This window comes from Lepisma saccharinum, chromosome 1 (assembly GCF_977018435.1).
Source record: "Lepisma saccharinum chromosome 1, izLepSacc3.1, whole genome shotgun sequence".
Classification (NCBI taxonomy): domain Eukaryota; kingdom Metazoa; phylum Arthropoda; class Insecta; order Zygentoma; family Lepismatidae; genus Lepisma; species Lepisma saccharinum.
This window is the reverse complement of record NC_139229.1, coordinates 7,097,981-7,119,695: the sequence shown is the minus strand read 5'-3', so window position 1 is coordinate 7,119,695 and position 21,715 is coordinate 7,097,981.

Here is a 21,715-nt window from a genome sequence, read left to right as displayed (position 1 = left end):
AGTTGATTTAGTATATTTTACTTCGCTTTTCTGCCAATTTTGTCTAATTGCGAAGTTGGGGATGAGTGATATGATGAATGGGCACACTTTTGCTCTTTTTACTATAATAATAGAACAAGTAATTTGATTTTGAATTTTAAAAAAAGGATGCAAAGATTGCTCCAATGCAAGAACAATGTGCGTAAAAACTTTGTTCAGTAAAGCCAATTTGTTCAGGCAAATTTGCTTTGAATTTTTAATGCTTAAGTAATGATAAGTAACTTTTGTCAATTCTAGGTAATTTTGAACATTTATAGTAGTTTTCTGAAGATTTTTTGTAGAGTTTGACATTTTATTAATTGAATATCTTTTACCCTTAACTAACTAACTAACTAACTCTCTAGCCTTCTTAAACCCGAAGGTTCATGGCTGCAGCAACACAGGCCTTCCATCTGTCCCTATCTTGAGCAAGATCTATATACTCTTTTCCATCCCTACCGATTTCCTTTAGGTCCATCTCAACGTTGTCCCTCCATCTTCGTCTTGGCCTTCCTACAGGTCTCTTACCATCTGGTTTCCCAACAAGAATCCTGTAAACTCCTCTTTCCTCTCCCATTCGTGCCACATGGCCTGCCCACCTAAGTCTTCTCGATTTAATTATTCTAATAATATCTGGACATGAATACAAATTATGTAGTTCTAAATTATGTAACCTTCTCCACTCACCTGTCTCCTCATCCCTTTTAGGTCCAAATATTTTCCTAAGAATCTTATTTTCAAATACTCTCAATTTATGTTCCTCTTTTAATGTAAGGGACCAAGTTTCACACCCGTATAATACTACAGGCAAAATTACTGTTTTGTATATTTTAACTTTTAGTTTCTTAGATATTAAACGAGAAGACAAAAGTTTATGAAGAGAGAAGTAACATGCATTTCCTGAATTAAGCCTACTTTTTATTTCCTCTTTAATATAATTTTCATTTGTTAATATTACTCCTAAGTATTTGAATTTGGAAACTGGTTCAAACGAGTTGTTATCAATAATTAGATTTTGATTATTACCTAACACTTGGTTTCGGCCTGTAAGCATATATTTAGTTTTCTCTTTGTTAACTTCCAAACCTATCTCTTTAGCAGTTTTGAAAAATATTTTAGCATTATTCTTAATTGTATTTATATCATCCCCCAGTAAGTCTACATCATCTGCATATGCTAACAACTGAGTCACACCATTTAATTTTAGTCCTTCTTTAGTTTCTTTTACCTTCCGAACAGCATATTCTAAGGCAAAATTAAAGAGCAATGGAGATAATGCATCTCCTTGTTTTAACCCATCATGAATTATAAATTTGTCAGACATATTATTACCCACACGAATTTTACTTTCTGTTTCACTGGTGCATATTTTTATCATACTAACAAGCTTCTTAGGTATTCCAAACTCTACTAATATATTATATAATTTATCTCTTTTGACTGAATCATATGCTTTTTTGAAATCAATGAATAGCTGATGGACATTTTGATTATATTCCCACTTTTTTTCAAGGGTTTGTCTGATGTGAAAAATTTGATCTGTAGTTGATCTGTTACGTTTAAATCCACATTGATAATCACCTATAATTTCATTAGCATATGGGGTTAGTCTTGTTAAAATAATGTTAGACAATATTTTGTATGTTGTTGAGAGTAGAGAAATTCCACGGTAATTATTGCAGTTCATTTTATCACCTTTTTTAAACACAGGAACAATTATGGATTCTTTCCACTGTTGAGGGATTTCTTCTTTATTCCATATTAAACAAATTAATTTATGAATTTGACATATTAATGAATTTCCACCATATTTAATTAACTCAGCTGGTATTAAATCAATGCCAGGTGCTTTGTTATTCTTAAGCCTTTTAATAGCATCTTTAACTTCAGTCAAGTTAGGTTCTGGAACTAAAGGTTCTGCTGTGTGGACTTCATTTACTTCTGATTTATCTCCTACATGGACATTTAAAAGGTCATTAAAGTAGTTCTTCCATCTATTTAGAATATCGCTTGGGTCAGCTAGAAAATCACCGTCTTTATCTTTTATCAAGTTTACTTTAGGTTGCCACCCCTTTCTAAATTCATTTACACCTTTATATAAATCTCTGATATTTTTATTTTTGCTGTTTGTTTCAATTTCGTTAATTTTGCTTTTCAAGTAATCTCTTTTTTTACTTCTAAACGTGCGGTTAACTTCCCGCTTTATTGTATTATAATTGCTTAGATTTGTATCATCCGAGTTATTTAACCACCTAAGTCTAGCCTGATTTCTTATTTCTATTAGATTATGACATTCATTATCAAACCATGGTTTACTTTTTCTTGGTTTATGGTATCCTATAGTTTCTTTAGCTGCTGATTCTATTGCATTACGTATGTGCTCCCAATTCTTATTTACGTCTGTTTCATTTATATTTTCATCATCATTTAAATCCTGCAAAACCTCAAATCTATTTGACAGTTTAATTTGGTAATCTTTCTTAATTCTTTCATCAGCAAACTTTCCTGTATCAAATTTTATAACTTTTAGATTTTGTTGCTTATGATTTATCACTGAGAGTCTTTCTCTTAATTTAGCAATTACTAAATAATGGTCACTGGCACAGTCAGCACCTCTATGTGTACGAACGTCAATTATACTAGTATGCCTTCTCTTATCAATGAGAATATGGTCTATCTGATTATGAGTTTTACCATCTGGAGAAGACCAGGTATATTTATGGATATCTTTATGTTTAAAAGTGGTACTTTTCACAATTAAATTCTTTGAGGTTGCAAAAGTAATCAATCTTATACCATTATCATTACTTAATTCATGAAGACTTTCTTTACCAATTGTGGGTTTAAATGTCTCTTCTTTGCCAATCTGTGCATTACAGTCACCTAACAGAATTTTCATATCATACTGAGAAAATTTATCAAAGACCTGTTCTAACTCTGTATAAAAATCATCTTTAGTATTATCATCTTTATCTTCTGTTGGTGCATGTATGTTTATTAAAATAATTTTACACCACCTACCCTGTAAAACTGCATATGATATCCTATCATTAATAAATTCTACTGTTTTAAGAGCCGAGATAATTCTATTATTTATGAAAAAGCCTGTTCCAAAATTATGATTTTCAGTACCACCATAGAAAAAAGTATAATTTTTAGTTTTACAATTCCCTTCTCCTGGCCACCTAACTTCCTGGACAGCTACTACATCTAATTTATACTTAACTATCTCATTAACTGTACACTGAAATGCCCCAGGCCGGTAAAGGCTCAGAACATTCCAGGTGCCTAATTTAATATCCTTATTCCTAACGTAGATCTTATCCTTAGTCCAGGGACCTCCCAAAGTAGTCCCCACCCGGAGATCCGAACGGGGGACTATTTTACCTCCGGAATATTTTACCTTGGGAACATCCATGGCCTTATATTTCTGTTTCTTGACATGTCTTTTTACAGTGCAGAGTTGTCAGCTCTACGCCTAACCCCCGATATGAATGGAGGAACTACTACACAAGACAAACACAAACATATTAGACAGCACAATTACTACACAAGACGAACACAAACACATTAGACAGCATAACTACTACACAAGACACACACAAACACATCACAACTACTACACAAGACACACACAAACACATCACAACTATAACACAATATAAACACACACACACCACAACTACTACACAATATAAAAAGACAAACAAACAAACACACACACACACACCATCACACACACACCATCACACACACACACACACACACACACACACACACACACACACACACACACACACACACACACACACACACACACACACACACACACACACACACACACACACGCATACACACACTCGTGGAAGTGATCGATTTGCAATACCGGGACGGCGCCACTCGTGGAAATGAGCAATTTGCAATGTCGAAACGGCGACAAGACGCCATTCGTGGAACCTTTACACATACATATTACTAATTAAATTACAGCGTTCATTTTTATTATTTTGCAAATTTTAGTGATTTTACGTCATAAAAATAATAGATTGCGATTGGATACGGTAAAGTAACGTTCCAAGACCTAATTACCATGTTTTGGCAAAAGGGATCTACATACAGGAACACCCTCATTGTCATTTCACATACTTCTTCGAAACAAGCCCCGCTACGGTTTTTGCAACCGCCCTCTGCAACAATGTCTTCGTCCTGAGGAAACAATGACATTCTGCTTCCACGTCCGGCAACAGTCAGTACAACGCCCTTCGAACAGGAAGAAAGATGAGGCAAATTAGATAGGAAAATGATTTCGCTCTTTTACAAGGAAGGATTTTCAAATTTTGTCATGTGATAATGTCCTCTTGCTGACTGAAGTAAACCTAGGACACACTGCTTTCAGTATCTTTCAGTTCTTTCAATGAGAGTATAGAGGAGCTTTTCCATGCTGATTTCGATGCATAAGTATTAATTACTAAGCAAATTATCCACCATCGCGTTTGTTCTGTTTTACCCAATGAGAGTTGCGAATTTGAACAAAGCGCCAGACAAGCAACTGAATCTCTACACAAGCATTTATTTCTCAAACACACGCACGATGCAAGAAAAAAAATTAACAAAAGTAATCTTTGTCAATTTCCCACACGATACTTGTGTATCGTACTGTACACGTCTTTACTAGCAGACAATCATTTTTATTTTAGAATCTCCGTCAAGTGTTTATTGATCATATTACTTCAGCTTTATTCTGAAAAGCCATTGCAACTTTTGTCTTCTGTAACAATACAACATAAAATTATTTTTTTAAAAAAAATGATTTTAAATCTCACGTATTTGCCAATTCTGCATTAATCTCACTGCTGCTAACAGTGTGTATTACTCCATTTTCCGAACAAGTTGTAGTAAATTTAAACATTTTACACTTATCCATTAAATTTATCAAAAATTAACTCATCAACTGTTAAGGAATTAATAACAAATGATATATTTTTAAAATTTTATTTTTAGGTCATTAATTGCTTCGCCCTGTTATAAACGCTATTTCCTTGATATTAACCAATTACTGCAATTCAATCCTGGACATATTGGACACCCATTCAGAGGTGTGTGTTTTATAAACTACAACCCACGGAAATCTTTCCTGAACCTGATATTTTGTCTTTCCAGTAAAGTCACAATTTGATCTGAAATATTTTCATACGTTCAGTTTTGGCCCGCAACGCCATCAATAAAGCATTTGGTTTCTGACGAAATATAATGTATGTACCAAACGTAAAATTTAACTTACCACTCCATCAAATTGATCAATTTAGTCCAATTTTGCATATACGAATTAAAATAATAAATTTTACTAAACAATTCAAGTGATGGAATAAAGGTCCTACTTGGAATGTTAGAATGTAACCATCCTCCGCAATTTTATATGGATATACTAGCTAATGGATAGTAGGAATTTCCCACGATTGCTCTCTCCACGAAAACAGTCCAGTCAAAGTCTGAGCTTCCCCTTGTCTCCTCCACACCCCTGGTCCTACAGGGTTGCCACACATCTTAGCTGCTCAGTCGACACTTCGCGCGTTGTACAGTGGGATCCATGAGTATTACCGTGCAAATTGTCCATCACCATGTTAGTGCATTTTATTTGACCCAATAAGAGCTTCAAGAATTAAAAGAAAACTCAAAACAAGCTGTTGACAACTTCTGCACCAGTATACATAAAAATCCATCGCTTAAAACACATAGGATGTACGAGAAAAATAACGAAAATAGTCGGACAATTTGCCGAGCAATATTAGTGCATCGCACTGTACGTATGCGGTTGATTGCGTCAGCTGAAATTGTTGCTTATTGGTAGAAGAGGCATATATTTTTGGTAAATAATACAAAATTTCGGTACAATTTTCGGGTTCAAATGCGCTAAATAAAATAAAAATTCGTTGTTATAGCGGTGAAAAATCTGATCAAAAGTGGTGTATAAAATGACAAATTGAATATAATCCTAAATTTGATTAAAAAACTGCACTTATTACACAAAATAAGTATATCCCTTATAGTACATTCGTAGCATATCAGTTCTGTTGGAACGCTACGCATTTATGTAGTTACGAGAGTATTAAGTCTATTCTGTATAAAGGGGTCAATTTATGCTTCTCAAATATTTACAGCAGAATTAATCATTTCTCCGTGAATTACCTAACTCAGGATATTTCAAACTTCAGAAAGTATCGCATCGGTAAATAAACTAATTTTGTGTTTAGGAGTATTTCTTATTTTGCAGATCATTTCGTTACGAAACAGGGTAGGAAAATGCACCTCACCTTTCAGAAACATGAAAAATTAACATTACAGCATGTCATTTCACATTTCGTGTTTTCGTCAAAAACGAAATATGGATGTGTCTACTTACTGGCAAGACTAGGTGAGCGGCGTGACCTTGACTGAACTCTTTTCGTGACTTTAGATTTATAAATTAGCAGTTTGCACCTTTTCATTAAGTAGCCTCCTTCCTTTTTTGTCTTATTTCTACAGAGACTAGTTGAATATCTAGTAAAATGACGCGCTGTATTACAATTACTAATAGTATTACAAATTGTACACAAACATCAAAGAATGAAATACATTAGACACGAGTTTTCTGAAAATTTCTTCTTTTTCAAACTTTATACAGACGAAAATCGTGAATGGTAGTGAGCTCGCCCTGTTGAATAGGATGGGATTTCTGAGTGGAATGTTCAATGCAGCATATTGATCAAGATACAACAACTGAATTACGGCGAAGTAGGTTAGAAACCCTGCGTGCTCAAGAGCAGCTTCGATAAGGCACCTGAATTGTCTAGAGCTGAACAAGGAAATGGGCGATCTTTATTTCCCAAGGCCATTCCGCAAAACTAATGCCACAAGAAGTTTCCTGTGTGGATTTGTGAGCATGAAATTGTAGGTTGATGATAGTACTACAAGACGTCAAGTGGATTTTTTCCGTTTCGTTATTTTATATCGCTTTGCTACCTATAGAGTTTGAATAACTAATTAATCATTTGATGAGCAGACAAACACAAAGTAGCCGATCCCGTGGCAAATTAATTAGCGTAATACAATGCGAAGTCTAAAGTCTGATTAGAACCTGGACTAGAAGATATTGTCTTTATACCACTTCCATCATCTATCGCATCCTTTATCATCGCGATTAACAGTGGTAGACGCGAAATAAAAATAGAACCTTTGCAAGGACGTCCGAAAGAGGGGCAAGGGGTGGACGACCCCCCTGGAAAATGAAAGTCAACCAAAAATTATATATATATATATATATATCACACATATAATGTCATTTCAGCTACAATAATATATGTTAATTATTGCATGAACATAACTTCAAATTAAAGTAATGTTTTTTTTTAAAAGACAACACTTATGGTGTAGGACATGCACCTTGTTTCCCCCCCTGGAAAAAACTACCTTGCTTGCCCTTCCCTGAAAAAAAATGCGGGCGTCCATGAACCATTGGTATCTACTTCGGAGTATAAAGCGTTGTTTCTTCAATGTATAGCGCGGAAGTAGACCGCAACAGCCTCTTATTTGACAGGAAATAGCAACACGAGAATAGGGATTCCTCGTATTTTAGATTTTCTCAAACTAATTTCAAGTATGTGGTGGAAATTCCTTCTATATAGTATGCAAATCGAGGTTTGCAGTTTGAATGGGCGTATTCCTTTTCTCGGTTTTTCCTGGAGACGATATTTTCAATTACTTTGAAGCATTTTGTACCATTTTTTATTTTTATAAGCAATTTCATTAATTATACATATGATAGAATGATCTAAACATGAAACTCATTGTCTCTTCCAATGATTAACAGTTTTCCTTGCCTTTCATTACGCTAGGCCTCTCAGTCGCTATCTTTGTTGTGAACCTAGATTAAGTGTGGGGCTTATCCTCTATGCTTTCATCATACAGCATGGCTGTGGGCTACATGCTTGACATCTTAACACAACTCCTTTCAAATATTTCTCGGGAAACGTATTTCACCTATCGTCCTACGGGAATCAGACGAACGTAACTACAAAAATGCGGTTTTCAGTTTTGTTAAAAAAAAAAATCCTCTGAAGGGTATTTGAAGTAAATCGACATTTTTCCACTTCTAATTCTTATCTGTAAGACTGAGTCACGTTTAAGAGTCAGACTTTATGCACAGTAAGGCTAATCGGAACTGAACCTACAGTTTATAAAATTGGATCCGAACCACTGTGTGCCTCCACCGGGTATCGAACCCGGGACCCCTGGAATACAAGGCGACGACGCTACCACTGCGACATCGGGGAAGCCGACCTTCACTTCAAGTATCGCTATCACTTTTTAGTAGTCAAGGAGTATTGCATTCATTTCAATTTGGAGTAAGAGTTCAGCATTCACGTAAATCAGCAAACTTTGAGTTTTAGATACCATGTTCAATAACAACTTATATCGTCACGGCCAACAAAATAATGGCCATGAAAAAATTAGTATCAAGACACCATACTAAAATTGCTGCTTGAAGAACACCGTAAAGACTAAAGTCGTTGCCTGCTCCGTGACTGATCAGCTAAGCTGCTATTTGAAACCCTGGCTAAGGTATGGACGTACCATTGAGTTTGTCCCAATATCTATTCAACCTCAACATAGTAAATAACTGAAGAGGTAGGAAAGCTACGTAAAATTGCCGAAATAGGAAATAAAATACTCCTCTACCCCCCACACATGCATATGCAGCCGAGTTTTGAAATGCCGAAGCAACTATTGCCCACGGTCAGACTATATCAGTTGCTTTCAAACGTTAACATGATGAAATGAACGTTTCTATATGCACCTCCATGCAAATAATTTCATAGAATCCCAAATAAAGTTAAATTAATTAATGTATTGAAACTAGGCATTTGAATTTTCCCAAGGCAAACCTGCAGACATGAAAAGATCTGCCCATAGTCTTCAAGCACCTTTAAATACGCTGGCTCATAGCAGAATGTGATGTGTGAGCAAGAGTGCACTCGTGCACAATCCTACGTGTAATTTACAAACGTTAATTATTTTCCATTTCCTTTCGCCTGCATCCTAACATTTTTTTAATCCACGACAATCAGAGCAAAAAGTTTAGTTAGTTTTTTATGATAAGATTGAATTCCTGCAGAAATGAACAGAAACTACTGTGGGACCACAAGGATATAAACCTGAGCAGACTCGCGGCTCGCGTGCACCATACTCTCGCGTGGAGGAGAGGGGCACAGTAAAGCATGCTTTCTTATGGCCAGAGCTGAATGGAAGAAGGAAAATCTGTGCGTACACTTTTCGGCGTTTTTTTTCCCCTTGTGGTCGCTCTATACGACGTATAACCCCATTGCACTCTAAACTAAGGCTCTCCGACATTTAGACGAGCTGTTTTCAGTTTCCTTTTTCGAGACCACGTTCTCTACGTTGACCCTCACTGGCAGAACAATTGAGAGGAAGAATGTAACTTATAAGATAGAAAACACTTATGATGTTTAAATAGTAATAACACGATCAAGGTGGCTTCGGTCTAGGACGGCTATGAGATTCGACAAGTTAAGATAAGTCCCATCCTGAAATCCTAAATAACGGAATTTACGGCGAGAACTGAAACATTTCAACCTGCCCGAAGATTGCACTTACCGCAACTTTCTTTCCGCAGCCCGGAATAAGACAGTGAGATTCTCGTCGTATGTCATCAAAGGAGAAAAACATGCGAACGGGATTTTTTCTCTTTCTTCCCTTGGATAGCGAAGAACCTTCTCCTTCCATTGTAACCAATCGTAAAAGACCGAGATTCCCATTCACGCTAGTTTTAAGGATCCCAATTTCTTCATCTACCTCCGCTGTAAAATGTAGTTCTAACCTCCTACCCCTCCCTTAAATCGAACACTGCGAATCTGATTGGCTCCATGTAGAAGCAGCTTGTGGCGTATTTGTACACTGCTGAAAAATGCAGAAGCAGAAATAGTTATTTCCGTGGGTTAAAGCAAGATATATATATATATATATATATATATCTTGCTTTAGTATATATATATACTAAAATGACAAAAAGGTAAGTAAAATAACCTAATTCAATTAATCATATACATATACACACCTGAACGATTATCGCCTGCACCATATTACTGAACAAATCCAAAATAAAACTTTATAATCACTCATTCCACTAAATGCCCTTGAGAACTGGAGATAGGTTGTCGTCGTCTTCTTTGTTTGGCACACACCGCCTATTAGCGATTTCTTGCCAGAGGTCCTATTTGGTAGTATTACACTTCTCTTAAGAAAAACACTTGAGGTGTTTTATCAAACTTTCTAGGGTGCACGCAGTGATTCTAATCCATTTCACCAAAAATATACTTTTGTCCCTATGGATTCATGTCTCACCATATGTACGCTTAGATTTATTTATTGATTTATTTATTTCAGATGTTACCCCTAATGAAGTTAAGGAGTTTTCATTTAATGCCCTTGCATTTTCTTTCTTGTGTCCCTCTGCTTTGATACCGAAATGCTCTTTTGTTGTAAAACACACCTACAAATACTTAAAAAAATAATAATTCTAAAACGTATTAGCTAAAAAATACATTTTTCTTGGACTTCTTTATTAGGCACAAATGTGTACACTAAATACATATTCAACAAATACAAAGTGAGATCACTTACCTTTAAGAAGCCGGGTTCGCATCCAGGATAAAACGTTCAATAAATGTTAGTATTAATATCTCCATTTCCTCTCTTCTTTTTCACTTAGAATTCCATCAAATAAACAGGCGTAATTCTGCAATTCCCCATCATTTGACATTTACAATCAGTGAATATGATAACAAAAGTGCTCACATGTCTACAAATGTCTTTATACTTCACTACCTTCGAGACGTTACGTTGTTCACGTCGCAAACAACAGAAAAACGCTTCGCTAAATAGGTAGACTCTCGAATATTTGGCCAGATAAGACGTTTTCATTTTAAGGCATGTCAGACACATTTTAAATGAAGGAACGTTAGAATTTTTTTTAAAAAAATATCTTCGGTATCGTAGATGTGTGATACAAAGTGGAACAATTTTGAAAAAATACAATTTAGTCAGATATTAAATTATGAACGTTGGACTTTACATAGCAGCAACATTAATATTCGGATACACTTAATAAAATAAGGAACAAAGGAAGTAGCTAAAAATGAGTACATAAAAAATATTACGTGGTAGAGTGGCACAGCACGCTACGACGCCAGGGGTTCCGGTTTCGAATCCCGACCTGTGCAGGAGTGTTCTTTGTGATTGTCCCTTCATCAGTTTCACCATTTCGTCGCTCATACTCATCGTTGCTTTCTTAACCGCCAGATTACCATTTCGGATGTACAGACGGGATCAAATGAAATGTACTTCCGTTTTCCTACCAACTCAGAAGCGAGTTGGAAACTCTTCATTGCTCCTGTATAGATAAGAAAGTGGGGGAGGGCAATAGCAGACAAGGCCAGCACGCAAACTTGTTTCCGGCAAAGCGTCTTGTTGGAGTCTTGGCAGTTTGTGGAAGGATTTTGTGTTCCTCCCCCACCCCAACCCCGCCTTTCTCTCTCTCCTTGAGTTTGTGTTTGTGTGTGTGTGTGTGTGTGTGCGCGCGCGCCGACACCTGTTTCATTTTAAGTTTGACGTATTTTTATTGCATCGACTAATTGCTGTCATGACTGGAAATGAAACAGGTTAGCAATGGAGACATAATGAGGGATCAAAAATACAAAAATTCCGGGCATGAGTACTTAGTAGTAGTAAAGGTAAGGTAAAGTTCGTCGTGCGTATAGAACCGTGCCATGAAGGCACATTTAAGGGTTTGTGGCAGTAGGGTGTCGCATATTCTCGAGTTCGGACATTTTGGAGGTCATATGACCAGCACCACGCTCCAGCCGTCTTTACTCCCCAAGGATGTAGAAGAAACGAGAAAATAAAAATGTTTTACATTCTGCGTATGTGACAAGTAATTTTTTGGATATTGTCTTTGAAGTATCTGTTAACATCCTAACCCGCAATTTTGTTTAAGGATAAAACTGGTTGAAGGCCGCGAGTGTTCCTGAGAAGTAATGAACATATCACAGAACGCGCAATAGTTTAGCTCGCGTTTTTCTGAAAAAAAGAAAGAATGATATACAAATCAATTCTACGAATGCTTACGTCATTGTGACCATGGAGTGCATTTTGCACACTAACGAGGATCTGGCGTCATGACATAAGGTCAGTATAATGGTCTGTGGGGTTTGGACTGTGTCCTATCCATTTACGTTTGTAGTTGTCCTTTCACAAATTTCATCTTAACACACCTTTCATACTTATCTTTGTGATTACCCAAAAGTGGAAGAAAAGCGAAATAAAATAAATAAACACATCGATTATTGTGTCCCTGCGTTTTTCAATCTTTCTTCATGACCGAAAATTTATGTTTCACTGATGTAATGCATCACTTTAATCATGTGAATTATTTTCCGTCATCGTTGTGTGCTTAATCATTCCTTAAAGCATAGACTCTAATGCTGTTGTCCTTAGTGTAATTGATCTTATTGTGTGGAAGTTTTGATGTGGACAAAATAATGGTGAAGAATAAATCTCAATTGATTGTTCGAAATTTAAAATATAATAACTCCGAGGTGACGCATATTAACTGTTCTTAGTTCGATGTCAAAGAACGATTTCTCCTATACATTAAGAAGGATTCCGGCCTCCGTGGTAGAGTGGTTAGCACAGCTTGCTTAAACACCGGCTTTGGCATTGTGTTCATTCGGTGTTCATTGTGAGTGTCCCTTCATTAATTTCATCATTTCATCGACCATCCTCATCGTCGCGTTTAGCCAAAAGTGGCACAAGAAGCGAATTAAAATAAAGCAAATCAATCAATCAATCGATCATAGGGTCTCCGGTTTCATAGAGCAGTATGCAAAGCACTTCGTCATGGATGCCCTCAAAATTCAAATAATAATTTGCAACAGAAAACCTGATATTAGAGTATTTTAATAGTTTAGGCATATTAACAATTCACGTCAACCAACAATAAACAATTTATTGATTGATTTTCTTTTATTATACTTCGCTTTTTGTGCCACTTTTGGCTAATTTGCAAAGATCAAACATTCATGGCCAGGCCAGGATTCGAACCCGGAACCCCTGGTTCTGAGATTTCGGCCTGTGTATGGGGTTGGTGGCCATCCACCGTCGTGAGGAAATTGAGGAGCTACAAATTAGTAGCGTGACGCGGCCATGGAAACCTGCAAAGACTGAAGACCACAGATTAGCTGAAGACTTGTCTTGTTAACCACGCGTCACCCCATAATTCCAACCTCGGCAGGTGGAAGTGAAGCCGGCAGTCGGTAGGTAGGACGTGGCCCTCACGGACCGTTGCGTCACGGGTTATTATTATTATTATTATTATTATCATCATCTTCAATCAAATAAAGCTTTATCGTTATATATTACCGTATTTCATCGCATAATCGTCGCACCCTGTTTTTCAATCCAAAGAGAGAGAGGAGGGGGGGAAGGCAGAACACAAAATCCTTCCACAAACTGCCAAGACTCCAACATAAAGCTTGCTGGAAACAAGTTTCCGTGGTGGCCTTGTCTGCTACTGCCCTCCCCCACTTTCTTATCTATACAGGAGCAATGAAGAGTTTCCAACTCGCTTCTGAGTTGGTAGGAAAACGGAAGTACATTTCATTTTATCCCGTCTGTAAAGCAGTCCCAATGTCTGCTCCAAGTTGCACAGCTGCTTTCAGAGCCCTTGGTTTGAGAAGGGGGTGGGGGTGAGGAAAGGGTCTTGATTTTTCATACCGAAGCTCCTTCATTTCTTTCTCCCATTTATCTTGGTTGAATTTTCTGAGATACGGAATTTACCTCATTTTGCTTTTCATTACGTTTTATTGCGTTACCCACGGTACGCTTACATGTACTTAACATTTTCAATTTCCTTGCACGTACCGACACCCTTTGGTTAGATACGGCAAATATAAATAGCTGTCGTTCGTCAAATGTTGTTTTTTTGTTTTGTTACCCATTTTTCTCGTACTTCAGTCAGGGATCAATGCAGTTACTCATAACAGATGTAGTCAGGAAGTAGCATGAATTGTTCTTTCCCCGCATTGTAGTTGACCGGTAAAAAACTATGTAACAGTAACAGAAGGCTTTCAAGATTTGTCTGAATATTAAAGTGATCTTTTTTTTCACACCCAAATATAAATAACTAATTTCAGATTTGAAAACGTAACAGGGGTGTAAGGGGTGACCTTCCACGCAGTACATACACCCGATCGTCAAAATCAGTTCCACGTAGTACACCCTGGGCTGCCTTTTGCTGACTAACAAGTCTCTGGCGACTGGCCAGTATAATTCTGTATGTTCTCCTGCTTTTTGTCATGTGTGCTGAGTGCCCCTTTACAGCCTCAGCTTTTAACCTAAGTCAGAATATTTTCATATTTCAGTTATGCGACCTTACAGTTATGTTATTTGTTGTGGTAAGGGGCTGGACCCAGTATAACGTGGCGGGTGCAAAATAGCCTAAGTGCTGAAACACCCAAAATTAAAAAAAAAAAGAAAAACGTAACAGGGAATATAGCTTTAATAAATGCGTATAAATATTTCACAATGGATTATATTTATGTACATGTTGTTAATTGTGAAATATTGTGAAGAAATGAAACAAAATGCTACGTTTCGGTTACTAATGTGAGCCACTGTATATGTAATGTTTTTATTTCATTAACAATGTACAATGGTCAAATACAACTTTGCAGACCTCCGTGGCGGAGCGGTTAGCACATCGCAATACGACGCCACAGGTCCCGAGTTCGTATCCCAGCCTATGCATCATTTTCATTTTTCTTTGTGATGTCCTTTCGTCAATTTTGTAATTTCATCACCCATCCTCGTCTTCGCGATTAGCCAAAAGTGGCAGAAAACCAAAGTTAAATATAACAAATCAAAATCAAACATTACTTGGCATGACAAGAATGGATAGGTTATTTTGAAGCTGCTGTTATTAAAAGCAAATTTTATGTAGCTTTCCTAGACAGAAGTTTCAAACACAGAAACTGATTGATTGGATAACGCCTGTGGATTCCTACTCGAGCAGAAAATGTATATGTTTCCATTTATTACTTACAACAATAGCAGACTGATTTCCCGCTAAATCAAAGAAAACTTGCATTCACAGTTACAAATTGACGTGTTGAATGATTTCTCTCACTCCAATTCTGCTTAATCGAACAGCACACCACAACGTGGGTCATTAAATATTTGCAACTTACTCTCGAGTTCCTCAACTAAAAATAAATTGACTGCGAAACAAGACCTCGTCTGCGATAACTATATACCACGTTATATGAAGAGTATACGCAAGTTGAAATTCCATCATAATAATTTGAATTCTTCTAGTAGCTACAAACATATTTTTTCATACATATTTTCTTAGCAAAATATGAAGTTCCTCACTTCAACAAGGACAACATATACACAGTATTCCACAAGAGTTTTTAGTTCGAGCTAGTCGTAATATGAATATACACGTCACTTCATTACTTAGTTTAAAAAAAGTGCCAGGCAATGTGAATTCGACGGCATGCCTGAAATTATTTGCAGTATCTCATGTATCAAGGGGGCTTTTTAAGTAAAATGAAGGACACATACCACATGCTTGGGTCAATTGAGAGTAGTAGAAACGTAATTATACTGCATGTTGCAACTGAAACAGTATCCTCGAAGCCGAAGTCGTTGAGTGATCCACTCATAAACTCTCTACCAAACATTTCAAGTTCGAGTAGACACCTGGGCATGAGCGTTTTCTTTGGTAACCATCCCTTCATAGATTTAATATGATCATCATTAATGTTCATAGTCGCGATTATCTACAAGTGGCAGAAAAGCGATACAAGAACAATACAAAAGTAGAAGAAACAAAAGAGGATAAAAGGATGAACTTAGTTAATGATAGGAAGTTTTATAAAATTACTGTTTCTTGAAGAATCTTGTCCTTTGTTCCGATTGTATTTCTCAGTCACACGTTGCTCAATGTCCATGTCGACTGTCGTTCTTACATTCTTGAAAATTACTTTAATGTCTGCCTATGCTCTTCTTTCAAACGTGGTAGGCGCTCTGTCTGTTTCTACACCAAAAAGTTTAATTCATCTCCTGTCCAAAAAGGCACGAATTACTGAAAGTAATTTTCAAAATTGTAAGCAGATGAGGGCCCTTGTAAAATACGTGTACTGTCCTTTTATTCGCTTAGTTTTGAGAATCACTCTCCATACAATTGTTGCCTACTTCAGAGTCCAAAGGCCCTGTCTAGCTACAGACCAGTTGCGCAAACGCGGTTTCATTTGTTTCGTACACAAATTCCATCCTTTATACGTATTTTCTACTTGCTAAAAGCAGCGGCGGCTCAAGGGGGAGAGCCGCCGTGCCATGGCACTACCCTCAGAAGAAATGCATACCTAGCCCCTAGCCCAAGTATTGTTAAATTAATACATTGATAGTTTACAGACAATGAGATTCGAATCTTTCAATCGGTCAAGCTGACGTGACGACCGCCCCAACCACAGACTAGATATGAACCGCCCCAACCTCCTCACTGCATCGCCAGCTGTTTCGTATCCTCGGCGAGGCAGCGGTCGGCGCCACCCAAGAGCTGGCCTAACCAAGTTGAAACGCGTGCAGAGGGTTGGTGAAGTCTCAGCGAGTAACCTTTGCACCATAAGCCGGGAAGAAGGTGGCAGGGGGTGGTGTTAGCCAATGGGGTTAGCCCATAAGACACCAGCCGTGCCCGTTTAGCACAGCGAGGGAACTTTCTCAGTGTTGACACCGTTGCCATCTTCAGAGATAAGTCGCTAAATACGACGGATTTGTACGACCCGTTGGGGAAGTAATTCGTGAAAAAGGTACTATCTACTTTTCTGCCAACATTTGGAGAAACGAACCTAGTATTTTTCCGAAGTTAAATGAACATTTTGATAATAGATAGATGCGCCTAGAGGGCCATCCAGACTTTTTAAAAATATAAAAGTAAAAATTCCTTTGGCATTTCGACAATTTCTTTTTACATCAAATGTAGAATATTTTCAACGTCCAGTTGGAATACGTGTGCATGGGGGAGGAGAAGGTGAGAAGATTTGCTTTCCCTTCCTCTTGTAATTGTGTTTTTAGTGAAGTGTCCTGTAGTGTTTAAAGATAGGTTAGTGAGTGAAGATGAATCGTATTAGTGTGTTATTACTTAAACACACTGTTTTCCACGTTACCAAACAAGGATATACATCTTGGCCAGTGGGGCAACCTCAAGGAGGGGGGCCAAGGCATTGCGGAGGTTTTTTTTCTTCGATTTCTTGATCACGTTGACAGTACCCGCCGGCCGCCACTGGCTAAAAGTGCCTTTCATATCGCCTCAGGGCGTTGTCTACTCGGATGCTTCGTGATCGAAGGTCACGTGTACAAAGTTTCAGATTTTCCGATTTGCGTGGTGCTGCTGCTATCAGTTCGGTTCGCCTTCTCAAGGTCGCGCAGCAAGCAATTATTTTTCGTCTTCCGATAGGAAAAAGCTTGCCTCTCGCTTATGTGGACGAACGCGTGGCACGGATGACTTTTTGGCTCGACCATGGTTGGTCCTTTATGTTTCGTCCTTCAGCATTTTAATCTAAGAACGAATCATTCTCATCGAAAAACATAATGTATTTTTTTTTAATTGATGTAACACATGTAAACCGAGAGCGAGAGATAGATAGATAGATAGAAACGTTTTCCTTCAACAAACGTTTGTTTTCCTATTGTATAAAGTGAACGCACATGTTAAAATTCATCTTGCATAGATATTCAAATTAGAACAAATTCACGTAAAGTGATTAAGTATGCAGAAAAGAAATATATTTGTGATAAATACATAGTTAGTCAGTAAATTCCGATAACCAGAATTCTGTCACGCCGAATGAAACGTTTTGTTTTACAATTTAATGTTTTCACTGACATCCAAAACGAAAATACGTATTATAACTTAATGACTTTCAAGGTGTCAAAATATTGTAATGTTACTATGCTGCCGATCACAATTATGAGAACGCTACGGGTCCCGGGTCCGAATCCCGGCCTGGGCGTGGATGTTTGTGAGTGTGCATTCATCAATTTCATATTGTTATCACCAATCTCCATCTTCGAGAATTAGCCAAAAGTGGCAAAAAAAAAGCGAAGTCAAATAAAGCATATCAAAATCAAACAATTATGAGACTTCTTCGAAAACGCCTTCGATAACGGTATTTGCTATTCGTAACGGATATGTGTATCACTTTTTCGAAACAGACTTTTGTGGAGGAAAAGAACTGTAACGTTACAAAAGTAACGAGCACAATTATACGAGAGACCTATGTTATTCTCTCCGGAACACGGCATCGGACACGGTATTGCACATCGGAACGTCTGTATGATACCAGCTATAAATAACGTTGTTGCTTTGAAAAAAGGAGTGTAACGTTTTTTCAGTAGTGACCTCAATTAAGTTACTGGTTAATTGTAACGTTACTATCACTTTCCACACACACTAAAGTTACTAGTCAATACGTGACGAACCTCTTTCTTACCCTGTAACGTTACTGGTTGCCGGCAATGGATGTAACGTTAAAGTGTCACGTGAAGACCTACTTCTTTAAAGATCAGTTATGGTTCGGTACCGTTATGCACACCTGTAACGTAATGTTCATATACCTGAGGTAACGTTTCTGTTCACGAAAAAAGTTATTCTGTTTCTGGTTGTAACGTAACGGAAACCGTAATTGAAAATACCGTTCCATTTCGTTACGTTACGACTCCCTGGTGAAAATCAATTGCTTTTCTAGTTTGTGGCAAGATTTAAAAAAAAACGAAAACTTTATAATCATCCTGTACAATATAAAATACCAAGTCGACGAATGAACTTACACTTAGTAATCCACCGATTAAGAAACTAAGGAGCATTTCCCGTAAGAATGCAGCTAGCGAAAGTCAGAAATTCTAGGATAACAGAAAGCGCTGAAACGACAGAATTGGAAACTAAGGGAAAACTAGAGTGGCTGTAATTTCATCAGCCAATTGAATAGAAGGGAGCACCAGCCCCATCTCTTGATTCCACAAGGAGTTAATTGCTTCGTCTTACGAGAAGCCGAAGACAAGCGGCTAATTATTTTGCCTCGTTTCTGCAAATCGCACTGCCTCGCTGGGGGAAAAAGGAGAAAATAAAAAGGACCGATATTGCGGCTCGAAGGAAGCTAGTTGACCGGAATGCCACCAGATGGCACCGCTGTGCACGGATTCCGGCGGCGAAAGTGGGCGTGATTTTATCTAAGCTAATATCGCAGGTATCTCGTAGTTCGCCTGTGGGCCGCTGCATCGGGGTTGGCGCTTGTGTCCTTTCGTTTTCGTTTCGCAGCGGTAGATGGCTCTAAGGTGCCCAATTACGGTATGGTAAGGAGTTTATATTTTTTTATTAGCTTGGAGTGAAAAAAATATGGAGTTTCTTTTAACTGTAGAAGCATTCGTCACATATACAACCACTGTTATATTTTCTTGTCAGGCGTATTATTTGTACGCAATGATAGATAATACGTAATAAGTATGGTCCGGATAGTTATGCAGTTAAAATATCTAAATTTTGCAAGCAAATATGAACTAAAAAGGTGGAAAATATGCAAATTAATAAGCACATTAGAAAAACCTTAAGTTTTTAAAAATGTTTCCTCTCAGTTACAGCAAAAACCCTACAAATAAACACATATTTGTTATTTTTTCAACTCGTGCAATTTAACATGAAATAAATGTAAAAGTTGCAGTTCTGAATTCTTACACTGCAGTTTTATAAATGAAAGAAAAAATACATTCCTTGCAAATCATGATTGCTATTGATTACAACATGATATCTCAAATCTTGAACCTTAAAAATCCTTCTGTTTTCGGCAAGAATATTTTTATACTCAGAAATAAAGTCGCTGTACTTCACAAGATGCAATTGCACTATATTTTTAGGTAACAATATCTGCTACACCAAGTTCATGATCATTTGCAGATTGTCCATTTGATTGTTGTCTCTCTCTCAGAAAGAGTAGTTCTTGAGTGTCTCTGCAAGGATGACAAAACCAGTCTTATCTCCTGGTTTTGTAAAATAAAGTGAATAGAAGCAGTGACGCGAGGGAATGGGAAAATTTTTTGATTAGACAATACGCGCAACGCACAGACGTAAAAAAAACAATTTTAGTAGCGGTTGTTAGCTCCAAAATATGGAAGAAGTTTGTACACACGATTCATGTATGCATTTGCATATGGGGCATCCCACTGTGACGGGTGGACCACGCGGCTTACATTTTTTTATATTAAAGTAACTATCCTACTGATAGTTAAGCAACATTTTCTTTTACAGTTTCTGTGCAATGAAATATGAAACTTAACACAGTTGATCAAACATAACTACCCTTAAAAGAAAGAAGGTGATTGACCTCTGAATATTCTAGTTAAGTTGGAGGGGAAATGTATAAGTTAATGATTTGATTTGATTTATTTTACTTCGCTTTTTATGCCACTTTTGGCTAATTTGCGAAGATGGGGATGATTAAATTCACAAATAGCCATGCCCTCACCGGGATTCGAACCCGGAACCCCAGGTGATGTGACGTGATGTGCTGTGCTAACCACTCCGCCACGGGCTAACAGTTAAAGGAGAAATCAATTGAAGGGCTTGGGTGTAAAACATGGTAAGTGACATTTTGGTAATTTTTGAGTTACAAAGTAAAATGTGCCATCCTTAAATTCTCGAGTGAAATTGCCATGTCATAGAATTTGCATTGGACCCAGTGAAGCCTTCTGAAATTGGTAAACACAACACGAAAACAATTTATCTACAGTTTAGCTTCTAATAATCTTTTTCTTAATGAATTCAGAAATTACCAAAATGTCACTTACCATGTTTTACACCCGAGCACTTCAATTTTTTTTTGGTGTCACGGGTGGAACACAATAAAAATCAAAAGTAGATAAAAAAGTTAAAATAAATTAACAATATGAATAATACCTTCTACATTCTAACTTAATTATGTATAATACTTGCAATTTTCTCCAAATGTCAAGTTTATATTGCTCACTCACAAGATAGTTACAGCATTGCATTTAATTTTAAAAATTGAGATTCAGGGTTATTTTGATATGGAATGCCCCATATGAAGTTTATAACAACGTTTAAAATATGCATTTGCATATGCATAGCTATCCGGCCAAGTTTCAAGACTAGGTCTAGAGTTTAAAGCGAAATGAGTTTGTGTTTTAAGTCCACTTTATGTACAGATAAGGTGATCTAGAATCTACCTACAATTTAATGTGGGGTCCGAACCACTATGGTCCAGTCCCGATTAGCCTTCCTGTGCATAAAGTGGACTTAAAAACAAAACACGAATGTGATGTTTGATGTTGGGCAATTCGAACAAAGCTTATTCACGAAAATTACTGTCGTTCACTTACCAAGCTCTTTCCCCTTAAGTTTCTTACGCTATGACGTTCTTTTGGGTTCCAAAAATGTACTCTAAACAGTGTCTGGAAAACGTCGATACGTAGCACATGTTTGAGGTCGCGATTCCATCGCAATGGTGTCCGTAAAGTTTGCCTTGAAAGGTACACTAATTGGTTTTACAGAACAAAAGAAGGTACATGT